We start from the raw sequence: 22921 nt of genomic DNA, 5'->3' as shown, positions 1-22921 counted from the left end.
CCATCCTGAGAACCACATGATGGTCCTCTACGCATTTGATCAAGGGTGAGTCTCTGCAGTGACCAGCAGGCCTTGCTGCATGAAGGCCATTCTGGGGGTTGCAGCTTTAATTACCAGGAGCACAGCCTAGTCTCAGTGCTGGTTCTTCCTTCTTGGAACTTTCAAAGCCAAATAAAAGTCCAAGAACCCCTTCTTGATCAGCCTCGATGCCTATCCCCTGCCTGCTGCTGATTCTCAGTAAGCCTCTGCTGTGGTGCTGATATCAAGGAGCATTCAGCTGTGTCCTTGAAGGATCTCTCCTGGTTCCTCGCTGAGGTGCTCCCGTCTTCTGTCAACGGGACTATCTTCTGGCAGGCTCTGTCCTCTGCATGCATATAGTCTGGCTGCCCTGAGATTCAGTGACCCAAGCTGGTACTGGCTACCTGCATAGAGGGGCCAAACAAACCCACATTGGCCTCTGTTTATCCCTTGAGATGCAGTGAGCTCTCTCAGTATCCTAAGAACCGGCAACATTTCTGAATCAGTATGGGACACATGATGCCGGCATGTACAGGAAACACACGCTGGAAAGATCTGCAGTGCTCTGGGCGGCCTACTCATGGTGGAAACACTTCGGAAAGGACTATCGGTAGAGTCTGGGATGTGGCTCCGCTCCAGGATTTTTTGGTTTTGTAGCTCATGGTTCGCTCTTGCCCACCAACTAGAATGCTAAAGATGCAAAGAATATTTGCTTTATATCTAACCTTAGCAGAGGTCCTACTAACTCTTCGAAAACTCTAAAGGGTATGACTCCCAGATTTCAGGCCAGTTCTGGTGGCCTGAGCGTAGCTCAGTGGGGAACACGTATATCTGAGCTCAAAGTTCTCTGTGTTTTCTGTAGGGGAAAATCTTTCTCTCTGTGAGCCTGCCTCTCCACCTGCCTGCCAGGCTGGGGAGCATCTCCCCTGGGTGTTATAAGGACTCATTAATGCTTGTAACACTCCAAACATGTGGTGCTAAGTGGAACTCCACGCTGAGACTGGTTGTATTTATGCGGTTTACTTCCTTTCTGCTCTACTGGCTTGTTACATGTTTACTTTATGTCTACAGTCATTTGAGATTCAATAAAACAAATTAAACGTAAAAAATGAAAACACGCGAAAATAAGGAAATCGATGGCATACAGGTCGGATGGGGTGGGACTGTGTGGTCGCATACCCCATCTTCGCCAGTGCCCCCTCCCACCTGGTGGTGGATGCTTCCATTGCATTAGAGTGCATTGGGGGCGGCCAGAGGGGCTTGGAGAAGCACGCAGGGTGCAGGCCTCCCATCCGTGGGTAAAAGGAGCTTCTGCATGGAGGTGCAATGCCTGCAGGGAGAACGGCAGAGAGAGGGAGCACGGTGAGGGACTGTAGCTGGGAGTCCGAGTCCGGGAGACAGCAAAACAGCTCTAATCAGGAAGGGGAAAAGGTGGGGAAAAGAGGACTCTCTCCTCTGCTTTGACTATGATTTGGGTCAGAATGTCTGAGAGTTGTATGCTTCATTTTATGAATGTGCGTACTTATTTATGAAACCTGTGTTAATCCTGTTCTGCTATCACTGCTTAAACTTAAAAGAAACATGTCATCCCCCTTCCCCCTCACTCTCTCTCTCCCCACTCCTTCCTCTTTTCCTCTCCCCTTTCCTCCATCCCTCTTTCTGCCCTCTTTCCCCCCTTTTCTCTTTCTCTTCCCTTTTTCTTTCTTTCTTTTATTTTCCTCCTCCTCTTTGGGAAAAATAATTGATCGGTTGACATATCTAGGTCAAGCTGGCAGGGGTTGCTCCACTTCATGCAGGCTTGCTAGGAGAAGAAGGGGAAGGTTCTGCCTTCCCAGTTCACAAGGAGCCCAGCTCGCAACCCCATACAGGGGAGGGTGACCCTGAGAGAGCCAGCCATCCCCAGTAAAGGTCCCCAGGATCCTACTGATTACAGGGTCCTCAGCTGTTTGGTACCCTGACGTTCTAATTTTCCACATCCAATTTATCTTTGCCTCTTTCCTGCATTTTGCTCTGCTCCTATGGCCCTGCTTGTTCCAATTTTCCTCATTCTTCTTTTTATTTGCTCCTCCTTTCCTCCACCTTCCAAAACCAAGACAGGTCACAGAATCTCCCCACTTAAGTCATATTAGAGGAATGGCCTTTTGTTTGTTTGCAAGAAGCAACTGAAACCCTGCCAGAAGAGCTCTGTAAGTCATTTGCAAACTACAAAACAAACCAACAAAGATTCACATTTTCATTGCTGAGAAGAGAGTATTTCAACAGAGAATGTCAAGCTAAGAAATCAAATATTGGAAAACACATTCTTCAGCTCTGTTACTAAGGACATCTTAGGTTACTGAATTTGATTTTTTTTCTTTTCTAAGAGTATTGCCCTTCACAGTAGTAAAAGACTGATCAAAAGACTGGATGGTTTGGGCTTCAATTGCTCATGCAAATTCATTCTGTAGAGGTGCTTCCTTCTCTTGGTCTTGGTGGTGCCACCAAATTCTAACCCAACACAGACTGTCTAATTGTTTACTTATTCATTGGTTTAATCACCCAGCAAGTGTTTATTGAGTGCCTATTATGATTCATGCATTATTTTGGGTGCTGGTAATACAACAGTGACTAAAACCAATGAAAGAATGAGACCAAAGACATAGAAAAATCTCCCAGTTTTGGCTTGGTTTGTCATCCTTTTTAATAAAAATTGGGAGCATCAACAGGAACTCTGGTTTCTTGTGCAAATATGATGAGCAGCAAGAAAGCAACTAACTCTTCGTCCTTGTATTTAGATAAGGAGCCCTGGGGGAGGATGAACAACTCCAGCTCTGGGTTAATAATGAGTAAGATGTACTGCCTTCGCTACTCCCGGTCGTCTCCTGCCCAGAAGGAGCTCATGGATGTTGATGTACCCTCAGTTAGTATGCAAGCAGTGAAAACTGGTGTTAAGTCAACTGGCTTTGCAGCAATGGTCTCTGGTCATCTGAGTTATTGGTTGATTCATGCCACCACTGCTACCCTATCTGTGGGCCTATCACCTCCTCTGTGGCCTGTTCTCTGCCCAGAACTAGAGGGCCAAAGCAGGTATGGGGAGAACACTTATCTAAGACCAGGAAGGGTTTGCCTTGGGCAGCTAGTCTGTATTCATATTTCAGGGTAGATCTAAGATGACCTCCCTTTTCAGAACCATCATCCCCTAACTTTGGGCTCTTGGAATAATAATAATAAAAAAATGCATCATTATTTTTCACATTCTAGTAGTATACTGTGATTGGGACACAAATCTTTCAATCCATCAACTTGTGTTGGATTATGTACCCAGAGGTAATATAACTTCTCTTATACTCGCACTGTGTACTGCAGCTACCCCTGAATGCTTTCGGATGACTGCTTACCTGGCTGCATCTATTCATTTCCAAAGCGATGGTGGCAATTATTCTTAGCTTTTCTTATGTACAAGAACAAGTAATTACCTTTCCCATGGATCCATGATACCTCCAAGTCAGTGAGACTAGAGCAATTCTCCATCTCCTGACCCAGTCTTGGAAGTCAGGAATGTCCTCAGAGCATAGGTGTGATGTGTGTGCATTTGCAATACTTATGTTCTATGTAAGTGGTTCTCAAACTCTGTGTATCACAGAATTGCCTGAGGAGTCCTATAAAAATACCAATGACTGGACCCTATCCCAGACTGATTGAACTGGGTTTTTTCATGATGCCTGCCCCCTATTACACTGATTTTTTTAGAGCACCGTAAGAGGTTCTAAAAAGTGGTCAGGTTTAAAGACTATACCTCTAAAGTCATCTGAAAATGTTCTGTGACCTTGGGTAAGACACATTCCCTACATGAGCTTTAGTTTCCCCATCTCTAAATTCAGATGGACTGAAAGATTTTCAAATTTCCTTTAGTGGTCAACATTTTGCAATTCTGCAAATAGTCTTTTTGAGTATAATTCTTTAAAGGTAGTGGTGCTGGCAGAAGATATTCAGAAGCAGGCTCTGTCTTGCAGGAAAGTAAGAATCTTAACACAGTCACAGACAATGACCAAAATCAGAATGTGTGAGTGGTGTGTGTGCATACAAACACTATATACTGCATTGTATATACTGTATTGCATGTCCATATATGTACATATGCCTTTATCTATAAGGCATCCTTAGGATGGGAGGAAAGGATTAACTTGCCAAAGCATTTCAGGTAGGGGAATTCAGGAATGATAATGACTTTTAATTAACCAATCCTATAAGAGAAATTCAGGAGCCATTTGTATGTGGGTTAGCAATGAGGTGTTAGAGCTGGATGTAGAGAGTGCTGTGCGGTGGTGAGCCTTGGATGGAGCTCCATTCAAAAGTGAGAAGATGTACGTGCTCCTCCTCCGGCTGGGCCCAACTGCCCTGCCCAGGAACCGCCTCACCAGCAGTGTTATGTTACCTCCACTGCTCCTTCTCATGGGCAGCAGGGGCTCGGTGCTGAGAGCCTCAGTGGCAGCTTTGCAGCTAGTGTGTTAGGCAGAGGTGATGCCGGCTCCATGCTCCGTGCCAGGTCAGCTCCTCTGGTGCAGACTTGTCTAGTTTGATGGAGTCAGCAGGTCCTGGAGGCATTTGGGGGACAGGGTTACCATGCACATTTGTGTGCCAAGGGCAGTCACTGGGGAACTTGTAAAGTGTTCAAACTGATGGCTTTCCAAAGTGTTCACACTGCTGTAGTGGTGAACCCCAGAGTCAAAACCAACCTAAACCCAGAGGGAACTGCACGATGATCTATTTTAATCCCTCTTTCTGAGTTCTGATAGTTCAACAATACAGCTGCAGTGGTCCCTAGCTGCTGTCTCCACTAAGAGGGAAATGCATCGCTGCAGGTCGTCTATTGTATCTGACCACTAGGTTTTAGGGAGACAGGAAGAAGAGGACGACAAGAAGGAGAATTTGTCTTCCTATAGATTTCAGCCATTTGCTCTAGGTCTGCAGGGTCATTATAATAGTGGCTAGATTGCTGGGTTCACATCCTGGCTTTGCCACTTCCTAGTTTAAAACCTTAAGCAGTTTAATCAACCTCTGTGTGATTTTTTTCCCCTCTTCAATAAAACTGAAATAATTATTGGACTTACCTTTAAGGCTGTTATGAAGATTAAATAAGTTACTGCTGATAAAGTGCTTGGAACACTGCCTAGCACATAAGAAGCTCTCAATAAATATTACCTAATAGTATTATGATTAATACTAATACTACTACCCACAGGACAAGTCTAATTTTTCAACGTGCCTTTTCTTCAGATATTTGAAAACATGATTCTCTCTGCTTTTCCTTCAAATCTCCTCTCCACTAAGTTAAATATCCAAATTTTTCCTATTTTCTATATGATCACATAAGAAAAGGTGCTGATTGTCCTTATTTAAGGTTGTTCTGGTTACATCATGTTATTGTTAAAGCAATCTTCTCTCAGTATGCTCTGAGTGGCCCAGAATATTATAAGATATGACCTCTGCTGATTCCAAGTCCAAATAGGATGAAGTCTCAGCTATTAGGAAAGGTATAGGAAATCCTGCAGGTCTGGCCCAGGTTTGCTAGCCTCCCCTGATCCTTTGGCCCCTCATTCCATAAACTCTTTGGGGGTTTCTGCTCTCCTTCTTCACAGAACATGTGCTAACTGCTCCCTCTGCTGAGTGCTGTCCTTGTCTACCTTGAAAACACTTGACACAATTCAAGACGAAATTCCAGGCTCAGCTTCCTTTTGAAACCTCTCATTTCTTCCTTTATGCCTCCATTGCTCTTGTCCTTACTTCCATAGTGTGGTTACCTACTAGCATGTCCATCTCCCCTACCCATGTGATCTCCTGGAGGTCAGGGACCACCTTATGTATCTTCCCTAGCACACTTAGCATAGTACATGGCACAAATGTGACACTTGGTATTTATGAATGGACAGAAAGGAAAGAGAGGAAGACATGGAAAAAGGCCTGAGATTCCCTCAGGTGTTGCATATAACTCTGTTGACTCATGGTGAGCTTTTGTTAATTCACTCTGCTTTATCCTATGACTGTCATTCTACTATGTACACAACATCCCGACCTCAGAACTTACCCTTCCTGAAGACATCTTATTAGATTCAATTTATGTCTTCTTTCTGGTAAGCTCTTTTTGGGCTCTGAATCTCTAATCCCATATATTAGTAATCCCTCCTGGCAATAATCAGACATAAGCCATATGCTATCGGCACCTAGGTAGTGGTAGATGAGCTCAGTATTTTTGGATAAACACACCCAAGATCAGAAAATAGTCTCCTTAGTGGTCAATAGATCAGATGAGTGGAGGGAGATGTGGCTATTTGAGCCTATGCTGACATCAGGGGAGCAACAGAGACAAGGGGAGGTTTTCCTAGAAGTAACTTGATTTAGACATGAAAGAGATTAACTGACAGTTTTTTTTCCCCTCAATACAATTAGTGGTATATAGACACCCATAGTTGGGTAAGCTGTCTTGCTAATTCTGAAAACAAATAAGAATTTATCATTTTTATTTCTCCTTCCTTTTTCCCTAAAACCTCTTCATAGAAGGATCTAAACGTCTTATCACCATTTCTTCATTATTTTCTTACACTGCTGAAGCCTTGTCCAAAGCCACAGTAATTTAATCATTAAATCCAAAAGCTTTCTCACAGACTCCTAGAGTTGTGAGATATCTTGGCATTTGTCCAGTCTCCCATGCAAGGCAACAATCCCTCCTGAATGATTCTGGCTCAACAATTCCAGAGATTTGCAGTGAGCAGTCACTACCTGCCTGAGTTGTGGCTCCCAGTTCCGGCTGTCTATCAAAATCATGATGGGAAATATTAGAAGCCAACATCCAGGTCCAACTGACAAAAATTCTCACTGACTAGGTCAATATAGAACTGGGTAGTCTCTACTTTGAAATAATTACAGGTAATTCTACCATGCAGATACAGTTGAGAATAGCTGATATCAGCACCCCTTTTCATAGTTGATAAACTTGTGAGAAAACACTATTCTGGCTTCCTCTGTCAATTGTAACCTTTCTCTGGATTATAAAGGGTGTTCTAAATTTGTTCAGGGCAGCAATGTGCCCATTCAAAATACTCACCTGAGATTCCCTTATGGCTGAATATGGCCATGCAACACAATTCAGAAATGAAATCACAGTTTTACTGGGTAGGGTTTAAGGATTGCACTCAGGATGTCTCTGCCTTTTGAACCTTACCGTTCCTCCTTCTTGACTGAGAGACTGGCACACTACCTGGGGGTCCAGGAGCCAGCTTGCAGGAGGAAAAACAACATATGCCAAAAATGGCTAAGAAGGAAGCTTTTAAGTTGAACCAAATGGGCTTGGCTGTTTTGGTAAATCAAAAATAGTTGAGTATAGACAATTCTGTATGGTTCAATCTAATAAAATGATCTCAGGTTCAAGATGACAAAGCAGTTGTACCAGCTCTGAAATACTACCATATTTACCTATTTAATTTAAATTATCTATTTAATTAGGGTTCTGAATATGATCTTAACGAACCTATGTGGAGGAAAAATTTGTTTTTTCCCAACTTCTGCTAATTAGAGCTACTCAGAATGCAAGTAATATTGTGTGATCCACTTCCTAAGAGATGACTCTCATGGATCCTACTGGTCTTGACATTCTTAGTTCCTTCTCATGATTTTCATCCTGATAGTAGATCATTTATCATCCTGATCATTAACTTCTGAACATGCTCTAGTTTAATAAAGATCCACTAAAATGTATTACCAGACAGACTCTTCCAGATACAGTCTGATTGGCAAAGTGGGGAGTGAACTACTGCCTACCACATTTTGCCCTTTAGAATTCTGTAGGTTTGATCTGATATTATATTACTTTATTTTTTTTCGAGATGTACCACTTGCTCATACTAATGATGTTTATACTTGTTCCTCAGACAAAAATGCTACAAGACCTCTCCTATTCTTACTTACATTTAATTTTCTTTGAATGTTTCTTTTAAATGCTTGAAATTTCATTGCACCTTGGGCCCATTATTTAAGTTCATTGAGATTATATTTGGATTCTGATGAGCTGTCATCATCAGCTGTGTGTCATCCTCAAATGATATAAACATGTCATTTCTGCATCATCAAGGTGAAATATTTTTTTAAAAAAAGGAACCATAATAGACCCAAGGGCACGACCAAGTTCTGACTTACATTTTTGTTTCATCCATTTCAAAACAATGTATTCAGATTCTGCTCTGTGAAAGCCATAAACAACAATAAAACATGTTTCTTACACTTAGTAAAGTAGATAATTCAATACAACATGGTAAGTGCTGGGATGAAAGCAAGTCAGGCTTGCTGTGGCAGCATATAGGAGATTTTTCAAGTCAGAGAAGTCTTCTAGAAGGAAGAGATCTTAAAGCTGAGAAATAAAGGTGACTGGATGTAACCAGGCAAGAGGAGAGATGAGTACTACAAGTAGAGAAAACTGCATATGCCAAAGCCTGGGGGCAGGAGAGTACTGTAGGAATTTAGGATTCCAGTGTCCAGTCTGGCTATATTGAATGTGTTTGTGTGCTTTGGGGGAATAGGAGGGAGAAAGAGGGAAGTAGGTAGAGATGTAAGTAGAGATCAGAGCTGGAATGGCCTGATGGCTCTAATTAAAGATGTTATACTGAGGGAAGAAAATGAGTTGAACATTGCATGCTGGATAGTAACATGATAAAATTTGCAGTTGTAATTGTTAAATAACACTACTAGGCTACTTAAAAATGTTAGAATGTTACTCTAGTTACAGTCTGAGAAATGAGTTAAAAGGCAGCAAGACTAGATAGAGGCTAGGGAGTCTCCTAGAGGGTGTGGCAGCCAATCAGGCATTAGTTAACATTGGGAGTTGCAATGATGGAGAGATATTTGAGTATTCAAGAGTTATGGAGGTAGAAGGGTTACGACATGGAGAGAAAGGGGATGACAGGTGACAAAGGGAAGTGAAAGAGGACATCTAGTTTCTGGTAGGTGGTGCAGAGGTAGGATTGAGGCAGATGGTGGTGAATGCAACTGGGGTCCTGGTGGGTTTGAAGGTACCTGCTGGTCACAAGGAGGGGCTATCCAATAAGGGGTTAGCTAGATGGATCTGGGCTCTGAAAAAATATCTGAGCTTGAGCAAAGATGGTCTTCAACACAGACAACTAATTGCCTGAGAAGAGAGTAGAGAGGATGTGAAATGAAATAAGGACAGATCACTGGTGCTTTAAGATTGAGAAGAGAAGAGGTCTTGGAAAGACAATTGACAAGAAGTGGCAAAACCATACAAGGAAAACTAGGAGCACATGATGCCATAGAGGTCAAATGATGTGTGTTTAGGAAACACAGAACATTAACGGTCTCAAATGCAGCTGAAGGATCAAGTAAGATTATAGTTCGTGATGACCATGTCTTCTGTCTCGCTGGGAGAACAGTTCTGTGGGGTAGAGCCATAGTGTGAGTCATAAAAGTGGTATGAGGATGTAGAAAATGTGGATAGTTATTACAAAAGAATTAAAAAGAGAGGGAAAAAATAGGGTGACAAAGGGTGATTGTAGTTGGTGAGGATGTTGTTGCTTTATAAGACGGTAAAGGCCTCTGCACACTGGTGGGTATGGGTTAGAAAAGGGGGAGGATGAAAGGGAGATACAGATGATGACTGACCGAGTGAGGTCCCTTAGGGAGTGTGAGAGGGTGGGAGGGATGGCAAGTCTTGAGCATAGGTAGAAGAATGAGTCTTGAAGAGGAGGAGAAAGACCAATTGCATTACTATTTAAAGGAAGGAAGGAAAATCATAAATGAGAATAACCCTTATGATTGGATTCAGCAGCAAATAACAGACAGTACTCAATAAAAATGGCTTCAATAAGAAAGAAGTTCATCTCTCTGGTTACAGAAGCACCCCACTTTGTTCGCAGCTGGTGCAGTGTTCATTAAACTGAGGGACCCAGCCCTTTCTGTGGTTTGGATGTGATACACATGGCTTCTACCCTATCGTCTAAGATGGTAGTATCTCTGTGCTGGGCAGTGAAAGAATTGTTGAAGAAGAAGGGACAAAATGCACAAGTGTACTGTCTCCCAAAGCAGGTTCCTTCCTGGAAGCCCTCCCATGACATTCTTTTTCTTTGCCTCCCTAGGCCAGAACTTACTCACCTGACCACATGTAGACAGGCGTGTGGAAGATTCATTATCTACTTCGGATAATCACATGCACAACAAATTCGGAGGGTCTATCACCATGGAAGAAGGAAGGGATGAATGTTGAGAGACAATTAGCTTTTTGTATGTTAAGAAAGGAGGGAAAGTTATCTCTCTCCTTGACAAGGTTGGAAGAAAACCCATGGGCCCATACAATACACATACGGTTAAGGCATGACCTCATACTCTGCAGCATTTAACCATGGGTTTTTAGCATTTCTAGTCATTAGGGAAACGCAAATCCAAACCACAATGATATGCCACTTTGCACCCATTAGGATGGCTAGTATTAAAAAAGGAAAATAGCAAGTGTTGGTAAGGATGTGGAAAAATTGACCTGGAACCCTTGTACATTGCTTAGTGCGAATGTAAAGTGGTGCAACCACTGTAGACAACAGTTTGGTGTTTCCTCAACAAACTAAAAATGGAATTACTATATGATCCAGTAATTCCACTTCTAGGTATATCCCCGCAAAAATTGAAATCAGGATCCCAAATAAATATCTGTACACCTATGTTCATAGCAGCATTATTCACAATAGCCAAAATGTGAACCCAAGTGTCCATCCGTGGATAAATGGATTAACAAAATGTGATACATACATACAAATATTATCCAGCCTTAATTAAATTAATGGATGAAATTCTGACACATGTTACAACATGGATGAACCTTAGAAACATTATGCTAACTAAAAGAAGTCAGACACAAAAGGACAAATATTGTATGATTTCACTTCTGTGAGGTACCTAGATTGGGCAAATTCATGGAGACAGAAAGTAGAATAGAAGTTACCACGGGCTTGGGGGAGAGAGGAAATGGGAAGTTATTTAATGGATACTGGCTTTCTGTTTGAGATGATGAAAACAATGTTTTGGAGATAGATGGTGATGCTGGTTGCCCAACATTTTGAATATATTTAATGACATGAATTATATATCTAAAAATGGTTAAAATGGTATATTTCATGTTATATATAGTTTAATCTGATAAAGAAAATGGAAAAAAGAGAGAGAGATGATTAGCTGTCCTTGGCACAGTATGGATTCAGGTAAATGTTTGAGCTTGGTGGTAGGACATTAAAGGAATTTGCATTTGATGGCTTTAATTTTCTGTGAGCATAACTTAGGGAAGATGTGTGTTTGTATGAATGTGTATATCAGTTCACATGTATTTCCATAAATCTATAGGCTGGTTTTGTCAGAAAAGAACTGAAATTCTTACTTGTGTAATGGGCAAAAGACCTGACTAGTGATTCAGAAGGATTCTGCATAGTATATTCTCCTTTCCTTAAGGCATTCTCTTTTCTCTGGATTTTTAAGTTACAATGTGATTGACTCCCACCTTGTTGTTCCATCTCTTCTAGTTTGGTCCTACCATTTAGAAGGCGGTAGCAGACCATCTCCCAAACATGTTCAGAACTCATCCCAACTCCTGTTTTGGGTTTACTCTCTAAGGAATTACAAAGATGAAGTTTTATATTTACAGTTTACAGAAAATAGCCACATAAAATACATACCTCGATCTCCACATTGGTCAAAATATCCTTTTTTTCTTCTTAGTGCTATTGTAACTCTACCTTTCAGAATTGAGCAAAGCCTTTATTTTCAGCATCTGCAGAGTGGGATATTTGCATTTCCTCAAAATACAGGTTTCAAGTTTAATTGAATTCTGTTTGTGCACTTTGTCATTCAATACATAAAGACCCCACTTCCACAGGGTTTTGTGAACAGTGCAGGTGTCTGTGACTGCACCTCCCAGCAGAGCCCTCAGCTCCCCGCCCCCACCCCTGCTCCTGCCAATCACTCTCCACCTCAGCTCAGTTTTGCTTCTGGATAATCTGCGTCTGTTCTCCCACCAGTCTGCCACCGTCTCAGGGCAGGCTTACATCACTGTCACTGCTTGCTGGATTAACACGTCCTCTTAACAGGGCCCTGCTACCAATTTACGCCTAGCTCAACCCATCCTCCATCCCGTCAGTAATTAATTGTTTTGCTTAAAAAAAAACTTTTGTCACCTCAGACTTTATTTAAAATCTCCACTAGCATTTCATGGCTCTCAAGATAAAGTCCAAGTTCCTTAACAGGGAATGAAGGGCCCTTCCCTATCTGGCCCCAGCCTCCTCATTCTGCCCAGCCCCACTGAAGGGCCCCCAAACACTGACCCCAAACACTGATCCCAGACACTGACCTGGACTCTCTGACCCAGACACTGACCTGGACACTGACCCCAGATACTGATCCCAGACACTGACCTGGACACTGTTCCCAGACACTGACCCTAGACACTTGACTCAGACACTGACCTGGACACTGACCTGGATGGTGACCCCATACACCAATGCCCTTTCTGGTGTGGGGCCATGAGGGCACATGCTGCTTTCTGCTGGGAATATCCTTCCTGCAGGATTAACACAGTGCACCTTTGCACATACTTGTGAGAGAATAAATAAGGCTAAGAAAGGAATTGAAAAGGCTGAAAAAGGAGAACAGAAGATTTTTGAGACCTACTCTAATCCACTATTTCTATCACCAGCCTTTGCGTGGATCCTTTGCAGGACTCCTTGTTACAAGTCTGCCCTGGGGAAAGAAGAAGGGGTCTCTGTCACACAGTGTCCTTAGAGTTGGGCTGTCCAGGTATGGTTGCTGAATCAGAAAGTCTGGGGCTTTCTGAAGCATAGCTATTTGCATTTTAATAAGCCCCTCAGGTGATGGACAACTAAGTTTGGAGAACCACTGCCTTGAAGTCCTGAAGCACACATGAAGGGCTCTAATAGGAAGGGCCACTCCCAGTCTGAGCTCTGTGGATGAAGGGGAAGAAGACCCCATGTGGGAGGGGTCTCAGTTTCTCGTGAATATACCCACCTTAAAAAAACAAACTGCCAGGACAAAGCAAGGTTGGTGGCAATAAGCTGTGAAAATAAGTAAAACTAGAAAGGAAATGCATATACAGTGTTGCTGGGGTTGCTGGATTTAGCCAATAAAAATCCAGGACACTCAAACAGTTTGAATTCCAGATAAGCACCAAATAATATTTTTTATTATGCATAGCACATACTTAAAAAAATTATTTGCTATTTATCTGAAATTCAGGTCTAACTGGGCAAGTTGTTTCTGTTCTATTTTTATCCCTACCTTTTGTCCCTAAGTGTTAGAAGCAAGAAACTGCTATTTCTGGTTTCTGGGTGGTTGGATTATTTGTAAAATTTACATTTGAGAGAGAGAAACAAGATGGCAGGTGAAAGTGACCCACATGCCAGACCATTCCTCCCCTCAGGTGAAATAACTGAGCATCTATTAAGGCTCTGACACTGCATCCCCCACAACAGAAACATGAAGCAAGCTTCAGGGAGGTCGGGCTCCTTGCCTCGGGGCCCTGGCTCCCAGGCAGGTGTTCTACAGCCAGCCCCTTACCTGTCCCAGGTGACAGGATGCCACTCAGAAGGTGGGACTGCTGTGCCATGACTGGGAATGAATGGCAGGCTTCCTAACAAGATGCAGCTGTCGGGGAGGCTTGCTGACAGAACAATTTGCTGGTGCCCAGAATATCCATCCAGCCTCAGTAAAGCAGCAGCCCGGGTGTCAGGCGAAATTTCAGGATTTATCATTCGCCTCGGTGTCAGGTTCTCTCAAGCCGACACACTTCCCATTGCGCTTTTGCAGCTCTGCAGCCCTGACGTGCTATCCACCAAGGCTGCCAGAGCCCCAGGAATAATGTGCAAAACTGTTTCCTCTTTTCCCCTCTCCTGATCCACTTGTGTTCATGTAAATGACTGGAAAAGCAGTTTTTGGCTTTTTTCCGAAGCTTAAGGGTTTCGTGAGAAGCCTATTATTGAAAAATCAGAAACTGAAAAACAAGTTCTTAGACAATGAATTAGCAGCTCAGTGACTGTGTGTAATGCTGAGTATACTGTAACTGGCTGCATTATAAACAGGAACTCCCCTGGGATTCGGTAATCAAACACGTGGCAACAGGTTGTCTGTTTCAACAGAGTGAGTAATCAAAGGAGATTTGCAGTTAATCCAAATATAACAGAGGAGTATCCAAGCGAAGGCTAGGAAAAGGAGAAGCCAGAAGCGGGAGGGGGAGGCCAGAGCTTTCTGACCTGGGGTCTCATGTGCAACTGAGAGAATGCTGGGGGACAAAGTTGATCCTTCTGAGCTCTTGAGGCACCAGCTATGTAGAGGGGAATCTGAGGCTTGGCTATACATTGATGCAAACCAGAAAATTAACCTCAGCCCTTGCCTGTCAGCTTGACCAGTGATGTAACATTTGGCAGCCTGTAAAAATTAACCAGGGTTCAGGGATTTGCTTCAAAATTCTGAATCCTACTGGTTTGAAGGGTGGGGGTGAGCCAGGGGTAGGGAAGAACTTGCTGCAGCTGAAAAATGCCAGTTGGAGGGTGGCACCTCACTGTTTTAGGAGACAGTTCCACGTGTATGTGTATCTCTGTGGTTCTCAAAGCATGGTCCCAGACAAGCAGCATCAATAATCCCTTGGGGGACATTTCAGAAAGGCAGATTCTCAGGCCCTGCTCCAGAACTATAAACTCTTGGTAACTGTGAAGTGAGGCCCGGCAGTCTGTGTATTAGAAGTCCTCCATGTGATTTGGATGCTCAGTAAGGGTGGAGAACCACTGGCTAATCAGATCACCTGAACACTGTGGGCACCAGGTGATGCTCAGGGTCCTTGTGTGGGCTTGCAGGGGGCTGCACCATGGTCAGTCTGATCTGGAGCAGTTCTGCGCCGACCCAGCCCACCCTGATCCCCTCACGGGGCTATGGGTATAGGAAGGTGACATTTATCAAACATGTCCTTGTACCCGGTTCTGGGTGCTGGTAAGTACCCCAGGTGTGATCTTTTATTTCATCCTTTGTGCAACCTTGTAAATCAAAGTTTTGCAGATACAATTTTATTGCTGAGAAAATTTGGGCTCAGAACAGTCAACTCGGTGAAGTCTGGATGTTTTCCTGAGCCTATGCTCCACCAACCCCCACAGCCTCTCTGACACATGTGCCCTTTGCCCCCAGAACACCTTGGGCGCCACCTACACAAAGCAACTGCCAGCCTGGCAGGGGCTCATTCTGTATTTCCGTCCCTCCCCCACCCCACCCGGCTCCTCGCCTCATGTTAATTTCCCACCTGAGTACTGAGTACTTTATAAATAGCAAATCTAAAATGAATTTTCTACCAGTGATCATTAGCTCCCTTGACATCCATTAAACATTCTCGCAAGCAGAGTGAAGTGACAAAAGGGATTGATTTTTACAGTATGCTTAATAGGGGAAGAGAAAGGTGTTGACAAGTCTTTTTTTTTTTTCTGTCCTGATATCACAAGGAATTTGAAATCAGTCAAACGACTTGTATCTGAAAAAAGAAGGCTAGGGTGGGGGGTGGGGGAGGATGGATGGGGAAGGAGAGTCAGCTTCCCCAGCACCCTGCTCAGCCCATTTCTGTAGCCCTGACAGGTAAACATGAAGTTACTTAGCTGGTGCCAGCCACCAAGATGAATATGTCAGATTCAATGCTTCAAAATATCTAGGGTCCAAGCCAGGGAGGGCTGGGAGCCTGGGGGTGGAAAGTGAGTGGTATTCGGGGAGAGGGAAAATAAGCCATCTTCTGCTGAAACTATTGGAAGAATAAATGTGTTGATGCAATAGTTGAAGTCAGAGAAGGCTGGCATATGAGGCACTGTAGCTGAAAATGTAACTTTGATTTCAATTTTCATATTTGTCAGCAGTAATTAGATTCACGAAATGTTTTGCCACTGTTCTAAAATACTAATAAGTTGAGGCCTTTGTAGTGTGGTTAATGGAGTCTTTTTTTCCTAGTGGTCTAGAAAAATTCCATTAAAGCAAAAAGTCATACTGTATTACAGCTCTTCAACATACGTGGGCTCTGCTGCTGAGGTAATGCCATCCCAGACACAGGAGCCCTCTATTTAACCACGGAGCCCCCGGCTGGGAAGGGGCTTCAGAGGCCTCGGCTGTCTATCAGCTCTGACCTGCACAGACCTCCAGGTCATGGGGGAAGCCAGCCAGCCAGAAGCAAATTCAATAAAGCAGCGCCATGGGAAGGATATGCCTCGCTAAGCATTGCTTCCTGGAGCAGGTTGCAGAGAGGACGGGAGGAGGAGATGGTCGGGCGGCCACTGGGCTTGGGCTGGGAGGTATAGCTCATGCCTGGGGATAGGATGTTCATTCCCTGCCCATTACCAGCCGGACACTTTCCCGTGGTCTAGTGCTGAAGCCCCACCCAGCAGCAGAACTTTCCTCCCAGTCCCCATTCTGCTCCCCAAATGCTGAATTCTCCTAATACAGGGTGATTAGAAAGTCCAAGCTCTGACTTTTTCTGTGACTTTTCTCTGGAGGCTTAAGCCTGTGTAATCTCAGGGAGCTCCCTGAAGACCAGTGTATAATGTGGAGGTAAATGACTGTACTTACGCAGCTAAGTGTGTGACACCCCCACCATCCACCCAGAGTCCAGAGGAAGAGGGCCTGGAGTATCCTCATCTCCCGTCTGCCCCACTGTCTCCCCCACTCCCTGCAGGCTGGCGTTATGTGCTGGGCCTCCTCAGATGGGTGGCTGGCACCCTCTGCAACGCCCTGTCCCACACAGACTGTTGCTGCAGAGACAGCTGCCCATTAGCTCATCTCCTGGAATCCAGTGAGCTCAAAGAAGGCTGCTCTCAATTTTCCTTCCCTAAATTCTGAAGAGAAATCCCAACCTGCCAATTCTAAAGTATCCAGACCTAAAGAAAAAAGGAGAAAGCCAAGCGAACCTGAGTGAGTTCCCTCCCCTCCCCCAAGGCACTCCACTTCGCGTTAAATGGTGCTTTGCCGGCTGAGCGCCGAGTGACGTGGGGTGACTAACCCTCAGTCTTAGATGGGAGAGGATGGCAGACTCAGGATGGGACAGACCAGGATTAACAACTCAGCTTGGATACAGGACGACGTGCAGACATCCTCATGGCAAAGCAGAGGGAACCAGCCACGAATGTGGGACAACTCCCTCCCTCTCCAGGCCCTGCCCAGTCACTGGCTCACTCTCCCGTGCTGGGTTCCTGTGCTGTGCTCTCCCAGGCACACCTCTCAGCTTGGACAGAGAACGGGAGCATACTGCTCCTTCCCAAAGGCGCAAAGGCCTCCCTGCGGCCTGGCCTCTCTTCCCGCCCTCCTCCCTCGGTCCCCACCAACCGCTGTTTGGTGGCACCTTGCTTTTCCCTAGTGGCATGTGCCAGATCTAATCCCTGCACCACACTTCAGGATGAAAGAAGGAGGGGATACTAAATCCACCAGTGATACGCGTGGCAATTGGAGGAGGCTTTTGTTGTGTCATTTCCTACCTCCTTCAGCCTATTAAGCAAACAAAAGTGCTTGTGGAATGAGAAATGTAAATGGCCAATGCAAGCCGATTAATCCTAGATGTACAATTCCATTAATAAGGCCGCTTTGTAATAGGCGGCTTGGGCGGCCGCAGCAGGCAGGCCAGGAGTTGATGTATTCGCTGTAATTGTATTGCAACTAATAGGATATGAAGAAAATTGTACCGGAGAAGCAGGTCTTTCAACACCGTTTTCCAATCAGCTGAAATAATGACTTGCAGTGGAAAACCCTGAAAAGTAACGACACACAAAAAATAGAACATCATCCCGGAGTATCCATTATTCCAAATCGTAGTTGGGGGTTCTTTCATTCCTTCTTCCCTACCTCTCTCTCCCTCCTCCCTGCCCACATCCTCATCTTTATCTTTTTAGCACAGGTAATAACCAAAACCCAGAGGCACCTTGTCCACTGCAGGTGGGAAGAGGGCTCCCCAGGAGATGGGCTGCCCCGACCTCCACAGGCACACTCCCAGGCTGTCGCTGCGTGGAAGTCACAGGGAGGGTGGGGGAAAGGACACTAGGTGAGTTGGCCCAGTTGTCACCCTTAAACTAGCTTCGTGGGTGTCCTTGGGCCAGCCAGTCTCTTCGCCTCCTTGGGTTCCCTTCTAGCTCCACAAGGCAGTGAACCTGAGCTCGCTCTCAAAGAGAAGGTGAGGAGAAGAGCTGGTGCCACGTACCAGGGCCAGGGAAGCACCTGCACAACAGCGAGCCCCACACCTGAACGGCCCTGCTGAGGTGCTGAGAAGCCCAGGTGTCTCTGCAGTGATGAAGCTTCTCAAATGAGGCTGCTATGCATTCTCAATCGTGGAGAAATGCATTTAGTCACTCCACACACTTGCTCATTCAGCATGTATGGACAGGGTGCCTATGATATTCTGCAGAAGGCTGTGCTCTAGGTCTGGCAATGAATTAAACAAAGGCCGCATCCTTGCCCTCACGGTGCCTGCTGTCTGCCGAGTCAGCAAATCTGTTCCCACCGTATATCCTATCAGCCTCTGAGCCTGTTGGCTGGGCCCATCCCAGAACAGAAGGGAAAGTGCCTCTGCTGTGATGACTCCCTGTGGCAGCAGTGGAGGCCAGGCCCCCTGCCAGCGCCTCTCACTCCCTGCCTGCCCTGGTCCACGGGTCTCTCTTAGGCCCATTTGTATGGGGACTCTGACCCTCCCTTGGTCGCAGGCTGGAGAGTAAATATAAAAAGAAAAGGCACATTTCAGCTGAAATCCCCAAGGAAAGTGATGTGATTGCTGTACAGAAATGGTTCCAATAAGGGCAGAAAGGAATATTGCTTTTATCACTTTGGGGACATAAGACATTTAGAAAATGTGATTGACTGGCAGGGTCTAATTTATCATTTATCTCATTCCCCCTGCTCTCTCTCTTTTCCCCACAACACACAGGCAGACATGAGCAAAGTTTTTCCCCTTGCTTTCCTTTCTTCCTCTCTCTCAGAGACTTGGATTTATCATCTTTTCTGTTGAGCAGGAGAACTCCTGCGGCTATTTATAATTAATGCTCAGAAACCTGCCAATCCATTTAATGACACTAGCAGGTCATGGCCCCCTTATAGCTCTCCATTAATCATCATTAGAACAGCTCTGAGTTTTTACATTCTTTTTAAATGTTAATTCACCTCTGTAATGCTCCTTTTAGTTAAAACTGTAAAGAGGCAAGTGGCTGGTACCTTGAGCTGCCCACCAGGGGAAAGGCATGGTGGAGTTGATAAAGTCTGGTTGATTTCCTCTGTTCTTTTGTCCTCCACCCCGTATCCCCACCACCAGATGTCAAACCAGTTTCTTCTTGGGTTGCCTATATTTATCTTTAAAAAACTGCTTAATGTTTTGAAGTTCCAGGCGAATAAACACACACTGATATCTTCAAACTCCCAGGGCCAATGTAACAACCTGTGAGAGTGACTGACCCAGCGTCAGGATGGAGTTTTGTGTCTCCTAAAGGGGATGGAGCATAATGGCTCCCGAGGTAAGTCAAACTGAGAACAGTCCATGTAGACTGTCAAATGCACAAGAATATGCTCCCAGTGAGCAGACTAAAATGGGTCGTGTAAAGAATTCTCTTTGTGTCAAGAGAGCTCACCACTTGCCTCATTTTTGCCACTAATAGACTATGAGATTTTGGGTGAAATATTTAACAACTATCCTCAGCTACAAAATAGGGTCTATACCTGTCCATAGCCTAACTAAAAGTGATTAAATCAATTAAGATTAAATGGAGTCGCCATTATATTAATCTGCTAAAACTGATATACTGACACAAGGCATCAGGATTAGTATCATGTGTTGCCTTTATTCGCTGTTCCACATGTATATACCCACCTGCTGCTAAGGCAGCACCCTGCTGTCGTCATTCAAACCCACATGCATATGCTTTCAGAGCTCCATGTCTGCTGCCTTTATGTCCTACTTTAAGAGAAGAAAAGTATATTTTGAATCATCAAAATATACATAGTAGAATGAATGTTAAATTGGAGACTGGGGATCTAAATTTGAATATCAACTCTGTTACTTATTAACTGCAACTCTGACCAAGTTACTTCACCTCTCTGAACCTCACTGCTCTGAATTTTGGACTTCATATTTTTAAAGCCTCCTGATCCAGTAAATCCTGTGTGTCTGTCTGAAGGACCATGGTGGTGACTTAGGCCTAACCAGGACATTTTGGTTCCTTTGACCATCTGAGCTCTTAAATTCTCCTTGTTTCATCAATAACATGCCTTATGGTTTAGAACTGTAACAAAAACAAATGCAAATAAACAAAGAAAATGGAAAATTATGTTTAGTTCATTTTAGAGTCACTGTCTGGTTTCTCTTGGTACCGCACACCTTTGTGCTGGGGATTCGGAACACAGCCTTGAACTTATTCTCAAGGCTGTCTCAAATCCAGACATTAAGCTGAGATGACCCACCAGGGCCTGCCGAGTACCAGCACCTCATACTTATGTCATATCATTCTTTTTAATACTCCTCCAAAGTAGGTTAATCTCTTTTATCTGAGTAAACAGAGGCTCAAAGAGGTACTGTGCATGGTCTGAGGTTTATATAGTTTGTACATTGCAGGATCACACATCAAACACAGTTCTCTTGAACTGAGATCCAGGCTTTTTAGATTTTGGTGGCTTTCTCTTGGATTACTCCATATTGTTATGCCACTCCTCCAGCTTCCATGAATGAGGGTAGGTGGCACAACTTGGATGAAATAAAGACATACTGCAGCAGCTGCTCCTGTCCTGGCATGAATTGTAATTTGTGACCTACACTTTGGGCTAAACACCTACTTTCTTGGGTGGATTCCTCCTTCTGCTTAAGTTCACAATGGCATTACGACCTATGAATGAGTGTCCATGGGATTTTCTGCAGGGAAGCCCACCACCTATCCCTTTTTCTTTTTCAATCTTCCTACCTAAGGGGTCCCCATCCCCATTTCTTGCAGGGACAGTCATATCTCCCTTCCCCCTTTCCTGCAAAGCATCACTGACACTCCAAGCAGGCACCAGTCCCCAAGCTGGGCTGTGGCCATCTGTTCTGCACATCACTTGAGAATGCAATAAAACCTGCCTGACGATTATGTCAGCAAAAAGGACAGAGAGGATGGCATGGCAAAAAGCTGTGTAAAATCCATTTTTCCAGAGGCTCCGTCAAGAATATTCCAAGCAAGAGCTCTAACAGAAAGTGGAGTATTGTCATCTGCCTCTTTCTCGTTTCCCTACTTTGCATTATTAATGGATTTATGTTAGTTCTTTCTTGGTACCAGTTAATAATAATAAGACCTTATAATTGTACAGTGTTGTATGTATTCATAAAAGCTTTCAAAGATCTATTATATCTTTAAATCTTCATGATTACAGTTGGAGTTTAGAACTAAAGGGCCCTTAGAAACATTTTCCCCAACTCTCTCAGCTGATTATTATTGATAGATGTTGTTTATTTTAAATAATATAACCTTATTAAATATAATTTGGACACCATACAAAAGTAGCTTTAAAAAGACTTAAAGTCACTCATGCACAATTCCATTTAATGTATTTCTTCCAATTTTTTCCTTACTGTCTGCCATGGTTTTTATTATATAGTCATAATCATATCATTTATATCTCATTTTTTTCTTTTAAGAATAGATCAGAAGCAATTTTCCATGCAGTTACATAGTATTAGTGAACATAATTTTAATTGGTTTCATTACATTACATCAAGTCGATGTACAATACCATTATCCTATGTTTGGACATTCATGTTGTTCTAATTTTTGGCTGTTATAAATAATGTTTCAGAGAACATATCCATAAATGTAGTCTTATTCCAGTTTTATGACTGTTTCCTTAGGCCAGATCACTAGAAATCCTATCACCACCAATTCTCTTTTATACTCAGGGGGAACTAAGGCATAGAGAAATTAAGTGACTCCCAGGGCCCATGGTCAGTTCCAAGAGTGGCATTCAAACCAACACTCAGGTCATTTGCCTCCTGGTTTTACATTTCTTCCATTACATGGTGGTCTTTAGAATTTCTAAATAAAGCGTACTTAAAAATGTCTTCGGTGGCCACATAAAATTATTTTATTTTTAGTATTCAATGATTGAGAGAAAACACAATAAAAACTACCATAAATTGTACAGCATTTGTAAACAGTATGCATGAAGTTACATATAGCAGGATTCATGTATTTAGAAATAATACAAGCAGTTTATGCTGAGAAATACCTATTCCATCTGCTGTCAATGCTTGATGTGCATATGGATCCTAAGCCCCTTTTAAAACTCTTGTCCCTTCTTCACGCCCCACCCTAAACCAGGGTCCATTGTCCTTTAAAAAGAAACATCCTTAGTTTTCCTGCCAGGATAGTAATTCCAAGTTGGGAACCATAATTACCTCCCTCTGGACGTTTCCCTGCCCTCTTTATGGTGGCTGAATGGTAAAAGAGAGACAGAGTGGATATTCTAAATATTGAGAGCTGGAATAGCCCCACACAATAAGTTTTATGTAAAGGCATGAAGGCTTTACAACCTGAAAGAATGGTCTCCAATAATAGTAATGGTTTAACTTTACTGACTGCCTACAAGGTACTAGGTACAATTCTAATTGCTATGTATGTATCATTTCTTCTAATTTTGACAATATTTCTATGAAGTTGGTGGTATATGTATCATTTTACAGATGAGAAGACTGGAGAGGACAGAAGTCAGATAACATAGACAACTGGAGACAGGGGGGTGATTTAAGCCTTGGAAGCTTGACCACAAATCCTCCTCTCTCACCTTGTACATGCTTAGGCTCCTTTACCCACTGTCTTCCCAACATTTGAGAAGAGATGTGATAAGCAGTTCATGG

General features: G+C 43.6%; 1 protein-coding gene and 1 non-coding gene across 2 annotated transcripts in view; both read left to right on the top strand.

Moving 5' to 3' along the window:
• Positions 1–22921, top strand: part of NTM (neurotrimin) — a 929477-nt gene that overhangs the window by 3703 nt on the left and 902853 nt on the right. The window lies entirely within an intron of this gene.
• LOC118968828 (U6atac minor spliceosomal RNA) lies at positions 10282–10409 on the top strand. Its single transcript, XR_005056678.1, has one exon. It is a non-coding gene; the product is annotated as a U6atac minor spliceosomal RNA (small nuclear RNA).

The sequence above is a fragment of the Manis javanica genome, chromosome 6 (assembly GCF_040802235.1).
Source record: "Manis javanica isolate MJ-LG chromosome 6, MJ_LKY, whole genome shotgun sequence".
Taxonomy (NCBI): domain Eukaryota; kingdom Metazoa; phylum Chordata; class Mammalia; order Pholidota; family Manidae; genus Manis; species Manis javanica.
This window is presented reverse-complemented; position numbering and strand designations above follow the sequence as displayed.